This window comes from Littorina saxatilis, linkage group LG14, assembly GCF_037325665.1.
Source record: "Littorina saxatilis isolate snail1 linkage group LG14, US_GU_Lsax_2.0, whole genome shotgun sequence".
Lineage (NCBI taxonomy): Eukaryota > Metazoa > Mollusca > Gastropoda > Littorinimorpha > Littorinidae > Littorina > Littorina saxatilis.
The window spans coordinates 10,838,616-10,860,305 of record NC_090258.1 but is presented as its reverse complement, the minus strand read 5'-3'; the positions used below and the strand labels follow the sequence as shown (position 1 = coordinate 10,860,305).

At 43.0% G+C, this 21,690-nt stretch overlaps 1 long non-coding RNA gene across 1 annotated transcript in view; it reads right to left on the bottom strand.

Moving 5' to 3' along the window:
• LOC138947101 (uncharacterized) overlaps positions 1-8,416 on the bottom strand; it is a 183,327-nt gene extending 174,911 nt beyond the window's left edge. The window contains exon 1 of the long non-coding RNA XR_011449549.1: positions 8,265-8,416. This is a non-coding gene — a long non-coding RNA (uncharacterized lncRNA). The remainder of the gene's footprint in view (positions 1-8,264) is intronic.
• Positions 8,417-21,690: the final 13,274 nt, after the last annotated feature.

The following is a 21,690-nucleotide window of genomic DNA, read 5'->3' as shown; positions in this document are numbered from 1 at the left end:
ACGAAAGGGAAGCTTTTAGACACAATTACGCATTAAGATAGAAAAGTGATTCCACATACATGTCATAGTCACGTGCGTGCGTGCGTGCGTGTTGCTTGTGTGCGTACGTGCGTGCGTGTGTGTGTGTGTGTGTGTGTGTGTGTGTGTGTGTACGCTCGTACGTCCCAGCGAATGAGTGCGCCTGTGCTCCCGTGTATCAATGTTTCACAATACGTGAAATCTTCTGTGTGTGTGCGTGTGTGTGTGTGTGCGTGTGCGTGTGTGTGTGTGTGTGTGTGTGTGTGCGTGCGTGTGTGCGTGCGTGCGTGCGTGTGTGTGTGTGTGTGTGTGTGTGTGCGAAAGCGTACATCCGTGCGCTCTTCCCAGTGTTATTTGTCGTTGCTGATGGAAAGAAGTAGTCCCTGTCAAGACAGATACAGCCACACACGGCTCACACGCGGTAGTGCCGAGGCTTTTTGGCGAGGGCCGCAAAAAACAAGAGAAGCCACTCGCAGAGATTGGCAAAGACTGCTATCCTTCTGGTCTTGTCAATTCCAACTCAGAGAAAAGGGTGGATGAACCATGTAAGCGTGAAGAAATATACCCCTTTCTCTTGTCGGCCTGAGACTATAGCATAGTAGTGTCTTTCTTGTCTTGTCTATTCCAACTCACAGAAAAGGGTGGATGAACCATGTAAGCGTGAAGAAATATACCCCTTCCTCTCATCGGCGTTAGTCTATAGCATAGATTCACAAAGACTAGTCTTCTCTGGTCCTGTCTTTTGCAACTCACTGAGATGAGTGGATAATAGTCTGTTGGTGTGAATATACTATTCTTCTTCCCTTATTGGTGTGAGACTATAGCATAGATTGACAAAGACTGGTCTCCTTCTGGTCCTGTCTCTTTAAACTCAAATAAAAGATAGGATGAATCTGTTGGCGTGAACATAATATACCCCTTCCTCTCGTCAGCGTTAGTCTACTATAGACAAAAAAGAGAAGTCTTTGGCAATATATTATACTATAGACTCTATAGTAAACTATATATTGCCAAAGACTTCTCTTTTTTGTCTTGTCTTTTCCAACTCACAGAGATGAGTGGATAGAGTCTGTTGGTGTGAATATAATAATCTTCTTTTTTCGCTCGTTTGCGTGAGACTATAGCCGAGATTGACAAAGACTAGTCTCTTTGCGCAAATGTAATTTATCCTACATACGTAAGAGAGACACCCGTGAGATAATAATCGTTCAAATCACACGTGTGTATATCATGTAAATGAGGTCATGTCAAGCAAGTCTGGCAGGGACCTGTTTTTCCACTGCTTATGATGCCAAAGTCACCGAGACAAACGTCATTATAGAAACAAAAATTGCGCTCGCTAATTACCCTCGATGAATCGTTAGAACTAACACGTCACGCCACACTTTCAGAGTGACGTTTTTTTGCTTTGACGTAATAGATTGCACGAGGCTTTAGAAGAGATCGAGGTTCCAAAACAAGCGTCTTCAATTTAGCTACCTCGACTGCAAGACATTTTCAGTAAAATACACGTAAGTACAGTATGTAGGATAAACAGAATACTACATGGCTTGCTGTGTCGTACCAGATTTACACTCGTTGCTTTTTCAAATAGTGAACAGCTCGCTTTCGCTCGCAGTTCAATATTTAAAAAAACAAACTCATGTAAATCTGGTACGACACAGCAAGCCATCTAGTATTCTCTATATACCCCTTTGTCTCTCATTGGTGTGAACCGAGCGACTGACTGGACAAAGACTTGTCTAAATCTTGTCTTGTCTATTCACAGAGATGAATATACTCTGTTAGCGTGAGTATAATATACCCCTTTCTCTTTGGTGTGAACCTAGCACCTAGATAGACAAAGACTCGTCTAAATCTTGTCTTGTCTGTTCACAGAGATGAGTAGATATATACTCTGTTAGCGTGCGTATAATATACCCCTTTCTCCTTGGTGTGCGCCTAGCGCTGAGGTTTACACAGACTGGTATCTTTCTTGTCTTGCCAATTTAAACTCACAGAGTCCAGTGCATGAATCCGTTGGCGTGAATATAATATACACCTTTTGTTGTGAAAAAGAAAAGTTTTCTTTCGCTGCAATTTCTGACACACTGGAAACACAGAGGAGAAAAAAAGTATAATAAAGTATAAAGTCTCGTTTTAGTGTGAATGCACATCCCATTATTCTCTGCAACTTCTGACGGGCTGGAACGCCAAGAGGGAGAAAAGTTTCCTTGCGGTGTTGCAGAGGACATGGAGGATGATGGTTGACGAGATAGTTACCTTGTCTGGTACTGTCAGTTTCGCTGTTGGTTTCTCGATGAGATGTGTAGAGCAAGCAGGGGGAGAATTGGAGAATCTCTCTCTTTCTCTGTCTCTTTGTGTCTCTTTCTGTCTCTCTCTGTCTCTCTCTGTCTCTTTCTCTCTCTCTCTCTCTCTCTCTCTCTCTCTCTCTCTCTCTCTCTCTCTCTGTCTCTCTGTCTCTCTCTCTGTCTCTCTCTCTCTCACACACACACTCACACTCACCGACTCACACTCACCGACTCACACTCACCGACTCACACTCTCACTCTCACTCTCTCTGTCACTGTCACTCTCTCTCTCTCTCTCTCTCTCTCTCTCTCTCTCTCTCTCTCTCTCTCTCTCTCTCTCTCTCTCTCTCTCTCTCTCTCTCTCTCTCTCTCTCTCTCTCTCTCTCTCTCTCTCTCTCTCTCTGTTTTTGTTGAGATTTATGGGGCTGCGAGGAGACAACAATATATCGTTACATACCAACGATCTTATCACGTCCGCCGACAAAGCTTGCATCTTGTTACTCCGCAATGCCCGATGTGAGGTGTAATAACTCACACAGTGAGACTCGGAGAGAGAGACAGAGAGACACGGAGAGACAGAGAGACAGAGAGAGAGAGACAGAGAGAGAGACAGAGAGAGAGATATATAGATAGAGAGAGAGAGAAAGGGATGGCGGGATGGAGGGAGGGTGTCAGCTCGTCCACCTGTGTAAACGCAACAACCTCAAGGGTATACACATTTACGCATGTTTGTGCAACCTAACCCCGGTAATAGTGTACCTTTTGTCAGGGACATAATATATTCTATCTATGTCTCTGCTTGTGTGCCTTCGTACCGTCGATTGTGAAGGTTGAGGTCTGAAGCCCTGTCGTGATTTGAAGCTCATAGTGCACAGATCGATGGGAATCTCTATCCGTTTACAATCATTACAGTCTGCAGCTGCTGTGCGGGCTTATAACAATAAAACGCATATCCCGTATGTGCCCCGTGTCGCTAGAGGCTCAGCCGTGAATATAAGCGCAATATTCACGCACATAAAAACTGTCCCTTGTTAAGAATTTAACACCGCCGTTTTTTGCTTCGAGAAAACGAAGGCAAGATGGTGAACAATGGGTTGATTTTCGAAGTTAAACAAATCAAACAATCACACAAACGAGTGTAGAGAAAATGCCTTGCTTATTTATACATGATTATTATTGTTTTGAGAAAGAGAAGGCGAGATAATAAACGAAATGGCTGTTTTTCAAAGTAAAAAGAAAACGAACAAATTGTGCCAATTATATATACAAAGAAAGAGGAACAAGCTGTTGCATTGAAGAGTGTCAAACTAAGGTCCCACAACTCTGTATAGCTGTTGAAGACAAACAGAACCACACAAAGACTGACACACAAATGTCAAAGCCAACGGAACAGCAGACAGACAGAGACAGACAGAGACAGACAGACAGAGACAGACAGAGACAGACCGTGTGAAAGGCATATAAGACAGCAACGATAACAAAGAGATCATACAGGAATATGGATATCTGCGGTATACATGAGATATCTCTCTCTTTCTCTCTCTCTCTCTCTCTCTCTCTCTCTCTCTCTCTCTCTCTCTCTCTCTCTCTCTCTCTCTCTCTCTCACACACACACACACACACACACACACACACACACACACACACACACACACACACACACACACACAGTGGGGGACAGCCAACCCGACAGAACGACTGACATACAGAGAGAGACTAAGGTAGTTAAAAGGGAAGAGACAGACAGACAGACAGACAGACAGACAGAAACAGAGAGAGACATAGAGAGAGAGAGAGAGAGACATAGAGAGATAGAGACATAGAGAGATAGAGACAGAGAGAGACAGAGAGAGAGACAGAGACAGAGACCGAGATGGGCCATCAGAGACAAAGAAAGAGTTAAGGGAGACACAGAAAAAAGCAAAAGCAACAAAGAATACACAAACATCACACGAAACAGCAGATGCTAACTAAGATAAGCCACGACACTAACACAAGAAGACAAGCTGACGAATACCGACTCGTGTACACCGACTCTTGCACATAGCGACTGGAACATAGCGCGTGGCAGGTTCACCAAGTGACACACCTTCACAGTCACAGGCATTCTGATAATCCTCGCTCCACGGCTATCGCCAGTTGTCTCTCTGACCGGACGCTAAAGTCCTACGCGAATCTATCAAAACCAGAATACAGAGTGATCTCCCATAATTATGTTGTTCACGAGCAGTGTTCGCGAGACAAAAATGATTGCAGATTGGCCGACTTCGACAGTGATCTCCGTTCTGTTCTTCACAGTTATGATAAAGACATCGTTCTAAGGTCAAAACAAGGCGAAATTTTGGGACTGCTGCCGGAAGGAGACCGTAATATATGGTTGCATCACTGTCAAAAAAATCGTCTGCTCCAGCGAGCGCGGAAACCAAACGGTTGATTATCACGTGACACTTATGCCATATTTAGAGTTGTTTGCACAGTAAATACATTCGCGAAAAATAGCTCGCTTGAAACTGTCTAAAATAAAAATTCGTCTGTAATTTAAAAATTACAAAACACCATGAAAAATCATTATCGACGATCGCGAATCTGCTCACATCCATAACACATTACAAAAAGCTCTAAATATGTTTAAAAAAAAAATCGGTTTCCTTGCCAGACAAGGAAACTCAAGGCATCCTGTCAGGGAGAGAATGAGCCCAACTCATTTTGACCTGAGGTCAGGATGAGTCACAGGTAGATAGATGCTAAAGGTACGAATGAGGATTTATGAAGATGCGTGTGACAGACATGATAGATATTCGTCACCTGAAAGGTGTGCTTCTCTGCCGTGGTGTTTAGCCTGACTACCCAAAAAATAAAATTAAGTCGTTGGCAAGGAATGTTGTGTCATTTTGTGTGTGGAACGCGGGAATAAGTTTCATGATAAGTTTTTGTTAGTTTGCCTGTCGTGTGTCAGTGTGTAAGGGGGGGGGAGGGGCGAGCAGTGAGAGAGAGTGACAAAGAGAGGTGAAGGAGAGAGATGGAGAGAAACAGACTGAAAGAGACAGAGACAGACAGAGACAGACAGACATACAGACAGGCACAGAGAGATAGAGAGAGAGACAGAGACAGAGAGAGAGAGACAGAGAGACAGAGAGAGAGAGAGAGACACAGAGAGAGAGAGAGACAGAGAGAGAGAGAGAGAGAGACAGAGAGAGAGAGACAGAGAGAGAGAGGGCCAGACAGAGAGAGAGAGGGCCAGACAGACACACAGACAGACAGACAGAGAATCTTGTAACACGTCCACTCGTTTCTGAAAGGTCGAAATATCGAGAGAGAAAAAACAATATCATACTGGCTTTATGACAGTGTCGCAGCTCATCTCTTGGTTTTAACAACGGAGATGTGAAGCATTGGACGAGTAAAAAGCTTCAAGAAAGATCTCACATGGTTTGCAGGTAAATCACATTAGTATAACAGTCATTTAATTGGAATATCCACTTGTACCTCCTCTTCTTCCCCTCTCAAACTTTGATTATACAGATATCTTTTTGATTCCGCTCTTTTTACATTTAGTCAAGTTTTGACTAAATGTTTTAACATAGAGGGGGAATCGAGACAAGGGTCAAAAAAAGAATAGAGATACAGAAAAGCGTGCTAACCTGCTCAGCGAAACCACTACCGCGCTATTCTATATTGTCAATTCCACTGCCTTTGCCACGAGCGGTGGACTGACGATGCTACGAGTATACGGTCTGGCTGATAAAATGCAGTGCGTTCAGTTTCATTCTGTGAGTTCGACAGCTTGACTAAATGTATTTTCGCCTTACGCGACTTGTTGCAAACTACTAGCGTTGTGCTCTGCAGCTCTGATGGAATAGACAGCACATCCGAGTGTCAGACAGTTTTTTTTCCCCAGCGTGTGGCCCATTAGGTAGTAATTGCACTAATGGATAAACACACTTGTCTACGCCTACACAAGCATGTTCGCTAGTACGCACGCACACAAGGACAATTAAGGCAAGGCAAGGCAATATTTAAATTGTTTTAAACCTGGGGCTACATGAATTTGAAAAAAGATTACAATAAAAACAATAACAACAAAAATGTAATAATGGGACAAAACACTTCGTAATTAATAACCAGAAATAGGACAAACTGGATTAATAACTAATTAATTATAATCACAAATGTGACAGGACCGGATTTTTTTTTTATAATCAAAATTCTCTAAGAATGTACATGTACTTAATAAAATATACCAATTTCAATAACTCTCTCTTTTTTTGTTAGTTCAAATAACTGTTTGCATTTCTCCGAAAATACACTGGTAGCAACTTTTTCCCAAAATGTTCAAAAACATTGCATTGAAATGTATTATGAAATTCATCTCCGAGTTCTCCAGACTGGCATTTAACACATAATCTTTCGTTATGTGGTATATTTAATATTCTGCCTTTCTGACGCACTCATACGCACGCACGCACGCACGCGCGCACGTACACACACGCATGCACGTACGCACGCACACATACACACATACATTAACACACACACACACACACACACACACACACACACACACACACACACACACACACACACACACAATCACTCAATCAGAACCATACTATACTAACATTGTAAATCTGCTGTCGCGTACATTCAATTTGAGGAAGTCCACAAAAGAGACCTTTTAACCCGCAATTATATGATCTGAGTATGATAGCTACGGTATGTATACTTCTAATTCTCATGGCTAATTCAGTAATTGCATACATGCATTCAATTATACGATCACGGAAGTATTCCGCATTCATTACATCACTTTCCCACAGTTGCTGAAAATATAATGTGAATTCATTGTTCGCGCTGCTTCATGTCAGGGCCAGTATAAAGCGGATTCAACGGTTGACAGCATAATCACAACTTGACTCACGTAAATTAAAACTGTAAAACTCCCATTTCAGTCTGACCCAGGGAATGGTTGTGGCATTAAGAGTTTCAGGCAAAACATACGACCAATACATTTTACAATTTTCCCGACGCCTATTTACTAGCTTTTCACCTGTCTGTTTTCAACTTACTGCAAAGATGAGAATGTCAAAGGTTTTAAACCTGCTTGTTAATATCACTTCCATGTCATAATTTTAGCGTCAATGGGTCTTTCAGAGAGAAGCTTGGATTACAGCTTGGATAGTTAAAAACAACGCTTTCGGAGATTGGAATCAGATAATTGACACAGATAATAGGAGGGAGTGTCATGTCCATCTTCCTCGAACACTGATTGCCACAGAACTGTGTATATAGTTTTAAACTTTTTCTGAGCCTGGGACATCCACAGACCCATTTTAACCAGCTCAACTTAAAACTCCACTCGCTCAACTTAAAACATCCAAAACTGAAAAGAGAAGAAGAAGAAGAATGCAAAAGTCATCAAAGAGCCAAAACGAGACATAAATAAAGATTGAAAAGATCGACATCAAATGACAGAACGACACAGACACAAACGCGACGAGAGATGAAGAGAAAGAAATCGAGACATGGCACATGCATACAAGAGTAGCGTTCCGGGATATACAGACCGACGAATAAACACAGTAGCAAATAATACGAGACATACAGACAGACTGACAGACAGACTTCCAGAGGAACAGATGGATAGACGCCCAGACACTGACCCACGGACGGATGGACGGACACACGAACAGACCAATGGAGAGACGAATGGGGAAACGTACGGACAGACTGACGAACGGACAACCCGACGCAAGAACATACAGACACACAGAAAGGCATGCACAGCCACACTTAAAGACAGGACAAACCAACAATTCCCCCCCCACACACACACACACACACACACACACACACACACACACACACACACACACACACACACACACACACACAGTCACAGAAATAAAGACAGCGCTGTGAGATGCAAGGAGATATGAATGCCAGCAGTGGCCTTACCGTTTTCTTTACATGGGGTAGATTTATATCCTGGCAGCAGAACACAATTCAGCACAAATCTGCGTCACTGGGAGAATTTGTTCCGTCAGCGTTCGGTCTTTAGACGCGCGTGATGAAGACAGCTGGTGCACTGTATACAATACTCCACGGGATGCCTGCACACAGAACAAAACGGAATATGAACACATGACGTACATCATAAGCGTTTCAACACTTTTATTCTATTTTTCTTGGGGGTGGGGGGGGGGTGTTCTCACAGAGAGATAGAGAGACTGACTGACAGAGACAGACGGAGAGACATACAGACAGGCAGAGAGACAGGTAGACAGGCCGGCAGAGAAAGAGAGACGCAGAGAAAGAGACACAAAGAGACAGAGACAGAGATCCCAGAGACAGACAGACAGGCAGAGAGACAGGTAGACAGACAGGAAGAGAAAGAGAGACGCAGAGACAGAGACACAAAGAGACAGAGACAGAGATCCCAGAGACAGACAGACAGACAGGCAGGCAGAGAGACAGGTAGACAGACAGGCAGAGAGACAGGTAGACAGAGACACAAAGAGACAGAGACAGAGATCCCAGAGACAGACAGGTAGACAGGCAGGCAGAGAGACAGGTAGACAGACAGGCAGAGAGACAGGTAGACAGAGACACAAAGAGACAGAGACAGAGATCCCAGAGACAGACAGGTAGACAGGCAGGCAGAGAGACAGGTAGACAGACAGGCAGAGAGACAGGTAGACAGACAGGCAGAGAGACAGGTAGACAGAGACACAAAGAGACAGAGACAGAGATCCCAGAGACAGACAGGTAGACAGGCAGGCAGAGAGACAGGTAGACAGACAGGCAGAGAGACAGGTAGACAGACAGGCAGAGAGACAGGTAGACAGAGACACAAAGAGACAGAGACAGAGATCCCAGAGACAGACAGACAGACAGACAGGCAGAGAGACAGGTAGACAGACAGGCAGAGAGACAGGTAGACAGAGACACAAAGAGACAGAGACAGAGATCCCAGAGACAGACAGACAGACAGACAGGCAGAGAGACAGGTAGACAGACAGGCAGAGAGACAGGTAGACAGAGACACAAAGAGACAGAGACAGAGATCCCAGAGACAGACAGACAGACAGACAGGCAGAGAGACAGGTAGACAGACAGGCAGAGAGACAGGTAGACAGACAGGAAGAGACAGAGACACGCAGAGAAAGAGACACAAAGAGACAGAGACACAAAGAGACAGAGACACAAAGAGACAGAGACACAAAGAGACAGAGACACAAAGAGACAGAGACACAAAGAGACAGAGACACAAAGAGACAGAGACAGGCAGAGACAGAGACACAAAGAGACAGAGACACAAAGAGACAGAGACACAAAGAGACAGAGACACAAAGAGACAGAGACACAAAGAGACAGAGACACAAAGAGACAGAGACACAAAGAGACAGAGACACAAAGAGAAACAGAGAGTTGTTTGTTTGTTGGCTTTTAACGTCCCTTCAACCTATTTGGCTATGTGTGACAGAGATGGAGATAGAGGGAGGGGGGAGAGAGAGAGGGGGAGGGAAGAGAGATCAGAGGGGGGAGGGAAGAGAGATCAGAGAGAGAGGTCAGAGAGAGAGAGAGAGAGAGAGAGAGAGAGAGGGAAGAGAGATCAGAGGAGAGAGAGAGAGAGAGAGAGAGAGAGAGAGAGAGCGATAGGCGGGAGAGATGGGGGGTATCATATAGTATAAGAGAGTTGGGGGTTGTTGAAACACTGATTGAGGGGGGGGGGGGGGTGAAGTTTTAATACTTGTGTTTGTTTGCTTGCACGCTTGTGTTCGTTTTCTACCGCCTGGTTTCGTCCTATCCTTCCATGACTTCTATTAAAATTGAAGCATGGGTACAAATACTATGCGTTATTTGCATTTTTGACCAAAGACGACACTGATTTTAAACAAATGGAGACACGTACAGCCATTGCTCGTCTAGACCGCAAATCTCACAAACTATAACATTGCGCGGGCCTGTATCAGCACTTAATCGTTAAAGCCTGTCCTTAATTCAGCCCGAAGTCGACTTCGCGAAGTCTTTTCACAGAAAACTCAGTGCTAAAGCTCCGTGCGGCCAACTTCGCGTAGTCGACTTCGCCCAGTTAAGGACAGGCTTTACAGTTCGTCATTCCAACAGAAAGATATATATCCAACAGCGTTTGGTTGTCCTAGAGGCTAAACTACCGGTCTCTAAACAAATCGAACGAACCGTATTCGTATGTACGCTGTACATAATAGGTTCTAAACACCTAGTTTCACGAAGTATCACGTTTATTTCAACGACATTGGGTTATTGTATTTCTTCGTTTCTTCTTCCATGTTTTGAGCGATTTTAAACAGTTTCATCATCAGCCGGAAATTCTTGGAAACAAAGCATCAAATAGCTGTGGGATGGACCACATGTTATTACCATTCTCACCAAACGACAACACACGACTGGAATTGCGTGGCCCTGCATAAACACTGCCCAACAGATGCCGCCTCGGTTCACAGAAAGAAATTCAACAGGTGTGGTCTTCCAAGGGACTAAAACACCAGTCCCCACATCTCTGCTTAGGAACGACCCGTTTCCGTACATTGCAGGAAGTAGAATTAAACAACACACAACAAAGTTTAGTTTCTAGAACGTTTGATTATAGACAAAACGAAACATTGACGATCAAGTCGACCAAATGGTGCAGGAAGTAGGTTTCAGACATCAGGTTTTCCTGTGCTGTGGCACCATTACCAGAGCTGGGAACCCCTGTTTTGCACTTTGAGGATTCTCAAACAAACTTGGTGTATTTTCAGAAAAATAAAAGTACTTTATAAGAGTACTCCACACAGCATTTGAACATCCATGATTCAAACATGCTTCACACGCGTCCGTTGCACAGTTAATTAAGTTTACCAATATATTTAAAACTGACATTTACTGACAAAAATTGTAATCTCTCTCTCTCTCTCTCTCTCTCTCTCTCTCTCTCTCTCTCTCTCTCTCTCTCTCTCTCTCTCTCTTTCTCTTTCTCTTTCTCTCTCACTCTCACTCTCACTCTGTGTGTGTGTGTGTGTGTGTGTGTGTGTCTCGCTCTCTGTCTCGCTCTGTCTCGCTCTCTCTGTCTCTCTGTCTCTCTGTCTTGCTCTCTCTCTTGCTCTCTCTCTCTCTCTCTCTCTCTCTCTCTCTCTCTCTCTCTCTCTCTCTCTCTCTCTCCCTCTCCCCCTCTCCCTCTCTCTCCACTGAGTGAATGGTAATAAACATAAACGTATATACGAGTTTGCAAGGTGCTGGGAAAGAAAATAGACGTGACGCGTCAGCAGCATGGTATCAGATCGTTAATCCGGCGTTACAAACGTTTAACCATTTCAACCAAATGACAAGAGAAGTGTTGGAATTGCGTGGGCCTGCATCTACACTGTTGGACAGTTGCCTCATTCTGTGTGAAAGAAACGAAACAGGTGTTGATTCCGTGGGGTGAAAACACTTCAGTTGATGCAACCCACAGACACAGGACTCTCTCGTGGAGAGCTCCCAAATAACAAGTTGTTGGCTGTGGTGCGGAAAGTTCAAGATGGAAATACAGAATAACTCTAGTTTACATCACAGCGATGTCGTTTTGGGTCGGCAGTAGGAAAACGCCGACACTTTTTTCTTCTTCTTCTTTGTTCATGGGCTGAAACTCCCACGTTCACTCATGTTTTTGCACGAGTGGATTTTTTTACGTGTAAGACCGTTTTTACCCCGCCATTCAGGCAGCCATACCCCGATTCCGGGGGAAGCATGCTGGTACTTTTCGTGTTTCTATAACCAACCGAACTCTGACATGAATTACAGGACCTTTTCCGTGCGCACTTGGTCTTGTGCTTGCGTTTGACACACGGTGGAGGATAAGGCACTAGCAGGTCTGCACATAAGTTGACCTGGGAGATCGGAAAAATCTCGACCCTCAACCCATCAGGCGGTCGCGGCCGGGATTTGAACTCACGACCTTCCGATTAGGAGGCCGATGTCTTATCCACTAGGCCACTGCGCCCGTCGACACTTCTTTCGAATCCGTCGCCGTCATTTCTGCCGTCATTTGGGCGTAGCTGAATACGTCGAGGACTGCTTTAAACTTCTAAATATTGCCTAAACTGTTATGGCCGTTTCGGCAATTTTGACGAAAAAATCAATCATTGCAACATCTGTACACTTATACGTCACTAACTGGGGAAGTCTAGATCAAGTACCAAAACCGCAGAAAGTTTCCACAGCTTCTGCATTATAACATTGATCATCTTGCTATTTTGAGAAACTGAAGTTCTGAGCTTGAGCAAAAACATCCAGCCGCAAAGCTCAGCGCATGAGACGGTTTTGTTTGTTTGTGACTGATTGTATCAATCCCGTCGCGATATAACCTTGAACGGTTGAAAACGACGTTAAACACCAAATAAAGAAATAAAGAAATTGTATCAATAGAGAAAACAAAGAAGAAAAAACAAAACAAATTATTTCATATTGGTTCTTTTTGTAATGGCAAAAGAAAAATATCGGCTGCTGATGATGATCACGACGACTTATAGAGCAGCAACAAAGAAAGAGTTGGGAAAACAGCCCAAGATATATTTTAAAAAATATATATTTAAAAAAAATATGTCAAAAAAAATAGAAGCGTGACACGTCTCAAATTTGCAAAGAATATTGTTTACCTCACCGCTCGTCCAACCGTTCAAAAGTCAAACAAGTCATTCATCAATGTATCAATAGTTGGGAAGCCTGTGCTGCAATAATGACTACTCATAAAAACTCTGGCATCTTTTGTGTGCCAAGTTTCAGAGTTTGGCAACGCTAAAGCTGATGCACTCGATCCATATCTTTGAACTTAACTTCCCGGCGTTTTACCCCGTCAATTAAAAGTGCACAGAGATATGTTATATTGGGTTTCATGTGAGTTCGGTTTAAACTGTTTTATTTAACGTTTGTGCATTATTTACAAAAAACGCATATTGAGTAAACAACAACAAGCATAATGCTTATAGTGGTGTTCACTATTTCATGTGAGTTCCGTTTGTGAATAAAAAGTTATTAAACATATACTAATTTGAATTTATTTTAATATCGTGTAAAAAGAATGACAGTGACGGAGAGAGAATTCATGCAGACAGGGGTGGGGAGAGCGACAGACCGACGGACGGACTGACAGATGATACCCCCAAAATAGAAGCGGAGGAGGTCATGTGTGGATGGGGGTTGGGTTTGCGTGTATCGTGTGGTGTGTGTGTGTGTGTGTGTATGTGCGTGCGTGCCTGCCTGCGTATGTGCGTGCGTGCGTGCATGCGTGCGTGCATGCGTGTCTGTGCGTGCGTGCCTGCGTGCGTGCGTGCCTGCGTGCGTGCGTGCGTCCGTTTGTCCGTACGTGCGTGCGTGAGTTAGTGCGTGCGTGCGCGCGTGTGTGCAAGCGTCTGCCTGTCTTTTTCTCCTGTTCCAGTTTCTGCTCTTGTCGTTGTTGTTGTTATTCCGGTTCTGTTTCTCGTTGTTGTTGTTGTTTGTTGTTTGTTGTTGTTGTTGTTCCATTTCCGTTGGAGTTTTTGTTGTTTTACTGTTTTTACATTTAGTCAAGTTTTGACTAAATGTTTTAACATAGAGGGGGGAATCGAGACGAGGGTCGTGGTGTATGTGTGTCTGTCTGTCTGTCTGTGTGTGTGTGTAGAGCGATTCAGACTAAACTACTGGACCGATCTTTATGAAATTTGACATGAGAGTTCCTGGGTATGATATCCTCAGACTTTTTTTTTCATTTTTTTGATAAATGTCTTTGATGACGTCATATCCGGCTTTTCGTGAAAGTTGAGGCGGCACTGTCACGCTCTCATTTTTCAACCAAATTGGTTGAAATTTTGGTCAAGTAATCTCCGACGAAGCCCGGACTTCGGTATTGCATTTCAGCTTGGTGGCTTAAAAATTAATTAATGACTTTGGTCATTAAAAATCTGAAAATTGTAAAAAAATATTTTTTTATAAAACGATCCAAATTTACGTTCATCTTATTCTCCATCATTTTCTGATTCCAAAAACATATAAATATGTTATATTTGGATTAAAAACAAGCTCTGAAAATTAAAAATATAAACATTATGATCAAAATTAAATTGTCGAAATCAATTTAAAAACACTTTCATCTTATTCCTTGTCGGTTCCTGATTCCAAAAACATATAGATATGATATGTTTGGATTGAAAACACGCTCAGAAAGTTAAAACGAAGAGAGGTACAGAAAAGCGTGCTATCCTTCTCAGCGCAACTACTACCCCGCTCTTCTTGTCAATTTCACTGCCTTTGCCATGAGCGGTGGACTGACGATGCTACGAGTATACGGTCTTGCTGCGTTGCATTGCGTTCAGTTTCATTCTGTGAGTTCGACAGCTACTTGACTAAATGTTGTATTTTCGCCTTACGCGACTTGTTTTTGTTTTGTAGGCATCTCTACATCACATCAACCCTCCCACCCACTCCCCACCCCTCTTATCCCCAATCTCCCCTCGTCCAAGCCTCGACGTATCAAAGTGTTACTTCAGCGCGTGATGACGTCACAGGGTGCCACAGCGGAGTATCAATGACAGTGCACTTGACACGACCCTCGATCGATCAATCTACTGACGTTCTATTTCCTCAGCCATGCTATTACGTCATCTTGACTTCCATTTTGTCTCGCAGCACGTGTAGAATATTATGCTGTTTCAATCTGTGTGTCTATTGCTACGGTTTTAAGGTCTTTTCCGTTAGCATTTAGTTTTCCAAAAAAGTATTATTACATCACTGTCAAACGTAACTGACAGTTCATGAGACCCGTCTTATACAGATCAACCCCACTGCATAAATACACAGGTACCTAGAACTCTTCAGACGTGACTTCGTTTAAGCATTCTGAATTAATACGAATACTTTTTTCTCTCGAATTCTTTGCAAGCTGTTGGTGCTGATTTTGGTGTTGTTTCTGTTAATGTTGTTGTTGCTATTGCTGTTGTGTTGTTGTTGTTGTCGTTTTGTTAAGGTTTTTTTTTAATACTTTCGTTTCGTTCTTTCCTTCCTTCCTTCTTTCTTTCTTTCTCACGCGTATCATATTCATGCATCTAGCAAGCAACTGCAGATTTAACGACGCAGCCACTTTACATTGGACTTTCCAGCACAATAAATTGTGTGCATCATACCGCACAAATACATCAAACCTCAGCTCAAACTTACACAAACCAACCTCGGATTACTTTCGAATCTTCGCACTTTCTTTATTTATTTGGTGTTTAACGTCGTTTTCAACCACGAAGGTTATATCGCGACGGGGAAAGGGGGGAGATGGGATAGAGCCACTTGTCAATTGTTTCTTGTTCACAAAAGCACTAATCAAAAATTTGCTCCAGGGGCTTGCAACGTAGTACAATATATTACCTTACTGGGAGAATGCAAGTTTCCAGTACAAAGGACTTAACATTTCTTACATACTGCTTGACTAAAATCTTTACAAAAATTGACTATATTCTATACAAGAAACACTTAACAAGGGTAAAAGGAGAAACAGAATCCGTTAGTCGCCTCTTACGACATGCTGGGGGGCATCGGGTAAATTCTTCCCCCTAACCCGCGGGGGGGTGAATCTTCGCACATTCTTCACCACTCCCAACACTATCTTAAGCATACACAGTCGTTTTAACTCATGATGTTATTAAGATGACACACAGTCGTTTTAGACATGATGTTATTAAGATGACACAAAGTCGCACACAGAAACAACCAAGCGATACGCTTTCTTGACAAAGGCGGTCGGCCCAGCAAAGAAAATGACACGTTTGAACATGAAAATTCTTGATCTCCACATAGTTAATGACAACTTGTGTTACGTTCAGCCAGGCGTACCGTTGTTCTAAAGGCGAATAAATTGTGGAGTGAAGTTTTTGAAATGCAGTGAAGCGAATAACGACGTTTTTGACAGGAGTGTGTGTGTGTATCGAGCACAGAATGGCCTCAAGCAATTTATCCAATCAGCTCCTGCTGCGCGTCACGAGATTTCACAGCGTGCTATAATAAATATAGTTTGATCAAATAAAAAAAACAAATAGACTGCCAACGTTCCAAAATTCAGAATAAAAAAACAAGAAAGGTAAGTTGTTGGAACGTTTAATGATTGACAAAACAAAACGTTACGTTCACAGATATATCGACCCCGCGGTCTTGTAAGTGCACAGACAAACACTACTTAGACAACACTTATCTTGACAACATGTTCAGTGGCTTGCATTGAAGACTCACACGAAGCCTTCATAATTAAACGTTCCAACAGTTAATCTTTCTTGTTTTTTTATTCTGAATGTTGGAACATTGGCAGTCTATTTGTTTTTGGATTTGTATATAATTCTATACTTCTGATACATTTGTGATCGGGTGGAGTGGAAGGGGAAAAATAGGCCAGGAAGCATAAATGAGACGCCAAGACAGAGGTTGCGATAACGTGACTTTTAATTAACGTACATCAGAAAGCAGTGTAGCGGTTCCTTCCTCAATATACAGCCGCACACAACTCGTCGGAACTTGAATTACGATCCCGGTCGAAAGTCACTTCGCTGATATAAACCCAGCTCTAAAACGTTTGTTCAACTGAACACACACACAAAGTCTCTCTAAACAATCCTCGAATCACTCCTTCGCCACAGTTATAATGGCCCAAACTACACTACTTGCATTGATTATTACAGAAACACAAACATCGTTCAACTACAACTAAAACATCACAATCCAAGATACGCACACTGACACGTCGTCTTCACACTTCGAAATCACACCGGGTACTCTTCTAGCCCACGCTATTATTCTGACTCACGCGCGCACCCGTTCAAACAATCAACCAATAAGAAACCAGCCTCCATACACACCTACAATTAGTTACAACACACAATAATCCTAGCGGGAGACACAACTTGGGTCAGGGGAAGATAATAGACAGGGAGTAAAAGAGAGGGACAACAGTACATGAAATCGCCACACGGCTACACATTTATATTTTGTTATTTGTTTGAGTGTAATTTTATATTTCAGCATATCTACGCACAGTATTTCTCAGCGCAGGCTGTGGCTGTGAGTTTTTTTCTCCTTGGAGGAAGAGAGAAGGGGGGGGGGGGCGGGGTGGGGGGGGGGGGGGGGGGTTATTTCTGAGCGAAGCATACGTTCGATTGTTTGTCTCAGTGTGATATATCTGTTGATACATATCCCAGCGTGTTATATACTTTTTTTTTTATCTGACAGTGTTGCATAGTTTGGTATTTGTATGAGCGAGATACACACAATATTGTGTTTTCGGGAATGATATTTCTGACCTCATATGAATGATGTGTTTAGACACATGTCTGTATATCACTTGTGGCACCATCTCCCAGGCGACATTATCATCGTGTATTGTATATAGAGTCAATTCAAACGTACTTCAGTGTCAAGATTCATTATTTTCTATCATCCTTCCTCACGTCCATCGGTCGTTCCCTCGCCTCTCCCTCCCTCTCCCCCTCTCCGTCTGGCTTTCTCCTGTCTGTCTGTCTTTCTCTCTTTCCTTCTCTCTCTCCTTCTCTCTCTCTCCCTCCCTACCTCCTTCTCTCTCTCTCTCTCTCTCTTTCTTCCTTCCTCTCTCCCTCCCTGTCTCTCTCCCTCCCTCTCTCTCTCTCTCTCTCTCTCTCTCTCTCTCCTCCCTCTCCCTCTCCCTCTCCCTCTCCCTCTCCTTCTCCCTCTCTGTCTCTCTCCCTCCCTGTCTCTCTCTCTATTTCTCCCTCGCTCGCCCCCTTTTCATAAAAAAAAGTCGAATGTATAGATAGTTTACCCTTTTCCCCTTACAGTAAACTCTTCACACGAACATGATTCTTCATAAACATGATGGAGAAAATGTCAAAAATCCAGTAGGAAGATGCAAGAAATGTGGAATGCTTAAATCCTCCAAAAGCGGCGTATGGCTCCCAAAATGGCGGGCTAAAAACCGTCATTCACGTGAAACAAAAACAAAAACAAACTATCGAGCAAAAAACACGAGAGTACGTGGGAGTTTGAACCATTGAACGCAGCCTCTCTCTCTATCTCTCTCTCTCTCTCTCTCTCTCTCTCTCTCTCTCCCTCTCCCTCTCTCTCTCTCTCTCTCTCTCTCTCCCTCCCTCTCCCTCTCTCTCTCTCTCTCTCTCTCTCTCTCTCTCTCTCTCTCTCTGTCTCTCTCTCTCTCTCCATTGCGTAGGCAAAGTAACAGTGACAAAGACAGACAGAGACAGACATATGGACAAAACAGGCAGACAGTCCGACATAAAACAGAGAGATACGAACGCTAACAGTTTATATTGATGCCTTGCATGACAGAGACAGAGACAGAGAGACAGAGACAGAGAGACAGAGACAGAGAGACAGAGAGACAGAGACAGAGAGACAGAGAGACAGAGAGACAGAGACAGAGAGACAGAGACAGAGAGACAGAGACAGAGAGACAGAGACAGAGAGACAGAGACAGAGAGACAGAGACAGAGACAGAGAGACAGAGACAGACAGCTAGTCAGACAGAAAGTCAGTCCGACAGAGAGACAGAGCCGTAATTTAGAACTTTAAAGTGTCATGGCATTTTCCACTTAGCATTATGATTGTCTTAATTGTTCCATACAGGAAGTATTTCACTGTGATAGACCTAAATGTAAACAATTTCAAACACGGACACCATCATATAAACACATTTGAATCGGTTCCGCATATAGCCTAACAGGTTGAAAGGACGTTCAAAAACAATACCCAATCTAGTGGAATAATTATATCGTATATATCGCAGATCTGAGTAACAAAGGGAAGTAACCGCTCTACCTGCATACGACATGTGCACTAGAGTAAGCGAGAATTATGCGTAACAAATACAACAACAGAATAACAAGCATTCAAATAAATAAGCGACTTTCATCCTTTAAAAGCGACTTTTTCTTGTGTATACCGCAACTCGATGGCCACCAGGGACTGGCGCCAAGTAACGCACTGAACAAACAGACAGAAGGACAGAGAGACAGAGAGACACATAGAAATGTACCCACACGATGAGACAGACAGATAGACATGGAGTCAGACAACCAGCCAAACAGGACCGTGGTAAGCTAAGAGCAGGCAAGGTTGTTGTTTTTTTGGTGTTTTTTTGCGTTATGATTCTCACTTGTCCGATTCAGGGTGTCTTTCCTTGTGGTATAACTATGATAAGCAACACACTGACTAAACAGTCAGAACGATAGAGGGACAGAGAGACACAAAAAGGTACACAGACAGACAGACAGACAGACAGACAGACAAGAAGTCAGCCAGACAGCCAGACAGACAAACAGAGCTAGAGAGAACCGTAAGCTAAGACATTATACTTGTATGGTATTTTCCCCTATGCGTTATGATTGTCTCTCTTGTTTCATTCAGGGTGTCTGTCCTTGTGGTATAACTATGATTCATAACACACTGAACAAACAAACAAACAGAAGGAGAGAGGGACAGGGAGACACAGAAATGTACACAGACAGACAGACAGACAGACAGACAGACAGAGAGACAAACCAGGCTTCCAACGGTTAATGAAAATCTCAGGGACCTCTGGAGGCTTGGCAGTGACAGAGGAGGCGGATGTACAGACGAGCAAATACATCAACAAAACAGAACAACATCCATTACTTTATGAGCTCAATCACAACATATTGGGTTTCAGATTTCGATTTGTAGATGCAACTTTTCCCTGTACTCTCGTCTGTGTATTCACTCTGTGCCGACAGAATGGCCCCCAGCACTACACGCCATGACAGCTAGGCACACACTCATACCTGTTGCTTTAAAGGGAAACTGGCTGCATTTACAAGTGTTGTTTTGACTTAAATACTGTAACAATATTAAGGTAAACAGAAAATGTCCTTCCCGTGTAAATCATCTTGTACATAAAAATTAAAAATAATAATGTGTCACTTTTTAATAGCGCAAGTTCCGATAACAGCTCCGCGCGCTTTACCAAATGCCATTTGCCAGCACAAGAATCATAAAATCGAAACACACACACACACACACACACACACACACACACACACACACACACACACACACACACACACACACACACACACACTGTTAGTGTCCGAGAATACTTAAGAAAGTTTCCTTGTTAAAATCTCATTTTGTTTTTGCTGTTAACACTTCGCGTGTAATACCGCTTTAATGTCGATTCCTTCCTGCATGTTGACCAGTATGTGATCGTGCATTATAATCATTCTCATGACCTGGCACTTTTCAATGTTTTGCTTATGGGGATGAGTTTGTTCTTCCGTGTGTGTCACCATGTCCCGGTTTTTTTATGTGCGAGACAAAAATTAAAAATCAATGTATACAGTACTGATGGGGACATTCTTCTCAAACCAGATTGTTAATCACTTCTTGATGTACAGCTTATAGAAATGTGAAAGCTAACCTGGAGCTTTTCATAGACATAATTCAAAATTAGACAACCGTAGATATGAAACGTGCCCATAAGCATTGTGCTTATTATCGTTCTATGTGTTTTTCTTGTTTGAAACGATTGTATACAGCAAAAGTGAATAAAACACGCTTAAACCATATAATGAAAGGTGAGGGGTCTACTGTTAACGTCGCGTCACAAGATATTGTCATCCGTCTGTTTGTTTCTCCTTTTAGGCTCACCTCTAAAAGCTCATATAGCTTCTTGTTGATCCTAAATATCATTGTGTCGCTGTCCGGGCTGACAATATAAGTGTGATCGACAAGAAGAAGAAGGTCCTAAATATGCTTATTAAATAACAAATCCGTGAATTGTTTCATAAAACACATTGTTTAACCCAAAAGTGCCCAGTAAATAAATCGCCAGAAGAATACTTGGTATCGAATGCAATCTATTTGAAAGACTTCAATTTGAGCTATCACATTGTTAGAAACCTTCAAAGATACTGATGCAAGAGTTGAGTGCAAGAGTTTAAGTCTACCTATTGTACGGCCAAACGATTGCTTTTGGGGGCAGTATTCCTTTCTTTGAAACAGCTTGCACTTGCACTGCGAGACAGAACGGCGGAACATTCTGCAGTAGTCCTTCCGTGATTTTGCCTTGTAGTTTAAGCTGTGTAGGACAGTGTTAAGAGACGCTGCCAATCGATCGAACACTTTTAGTTCTTCCAAGTGAAAGGATGCTGTTTTCCCAAGCTAACACCTCAACATATCGGTTTGCTTGTTTGCTTGTTTGTTTGCTTAACGCCCAGCCGACCACAAAGGGCCATATCAGGGCGGTGCTGCTTTGACATATAACGTGCGCCACACACAAGACAGAAGTCGCAGCACAGGCTTCATGTCTCACCCAGTCACATTATTCTGACACCGGACCAACCCGTCCTAGCACTAACCCCATGATGCC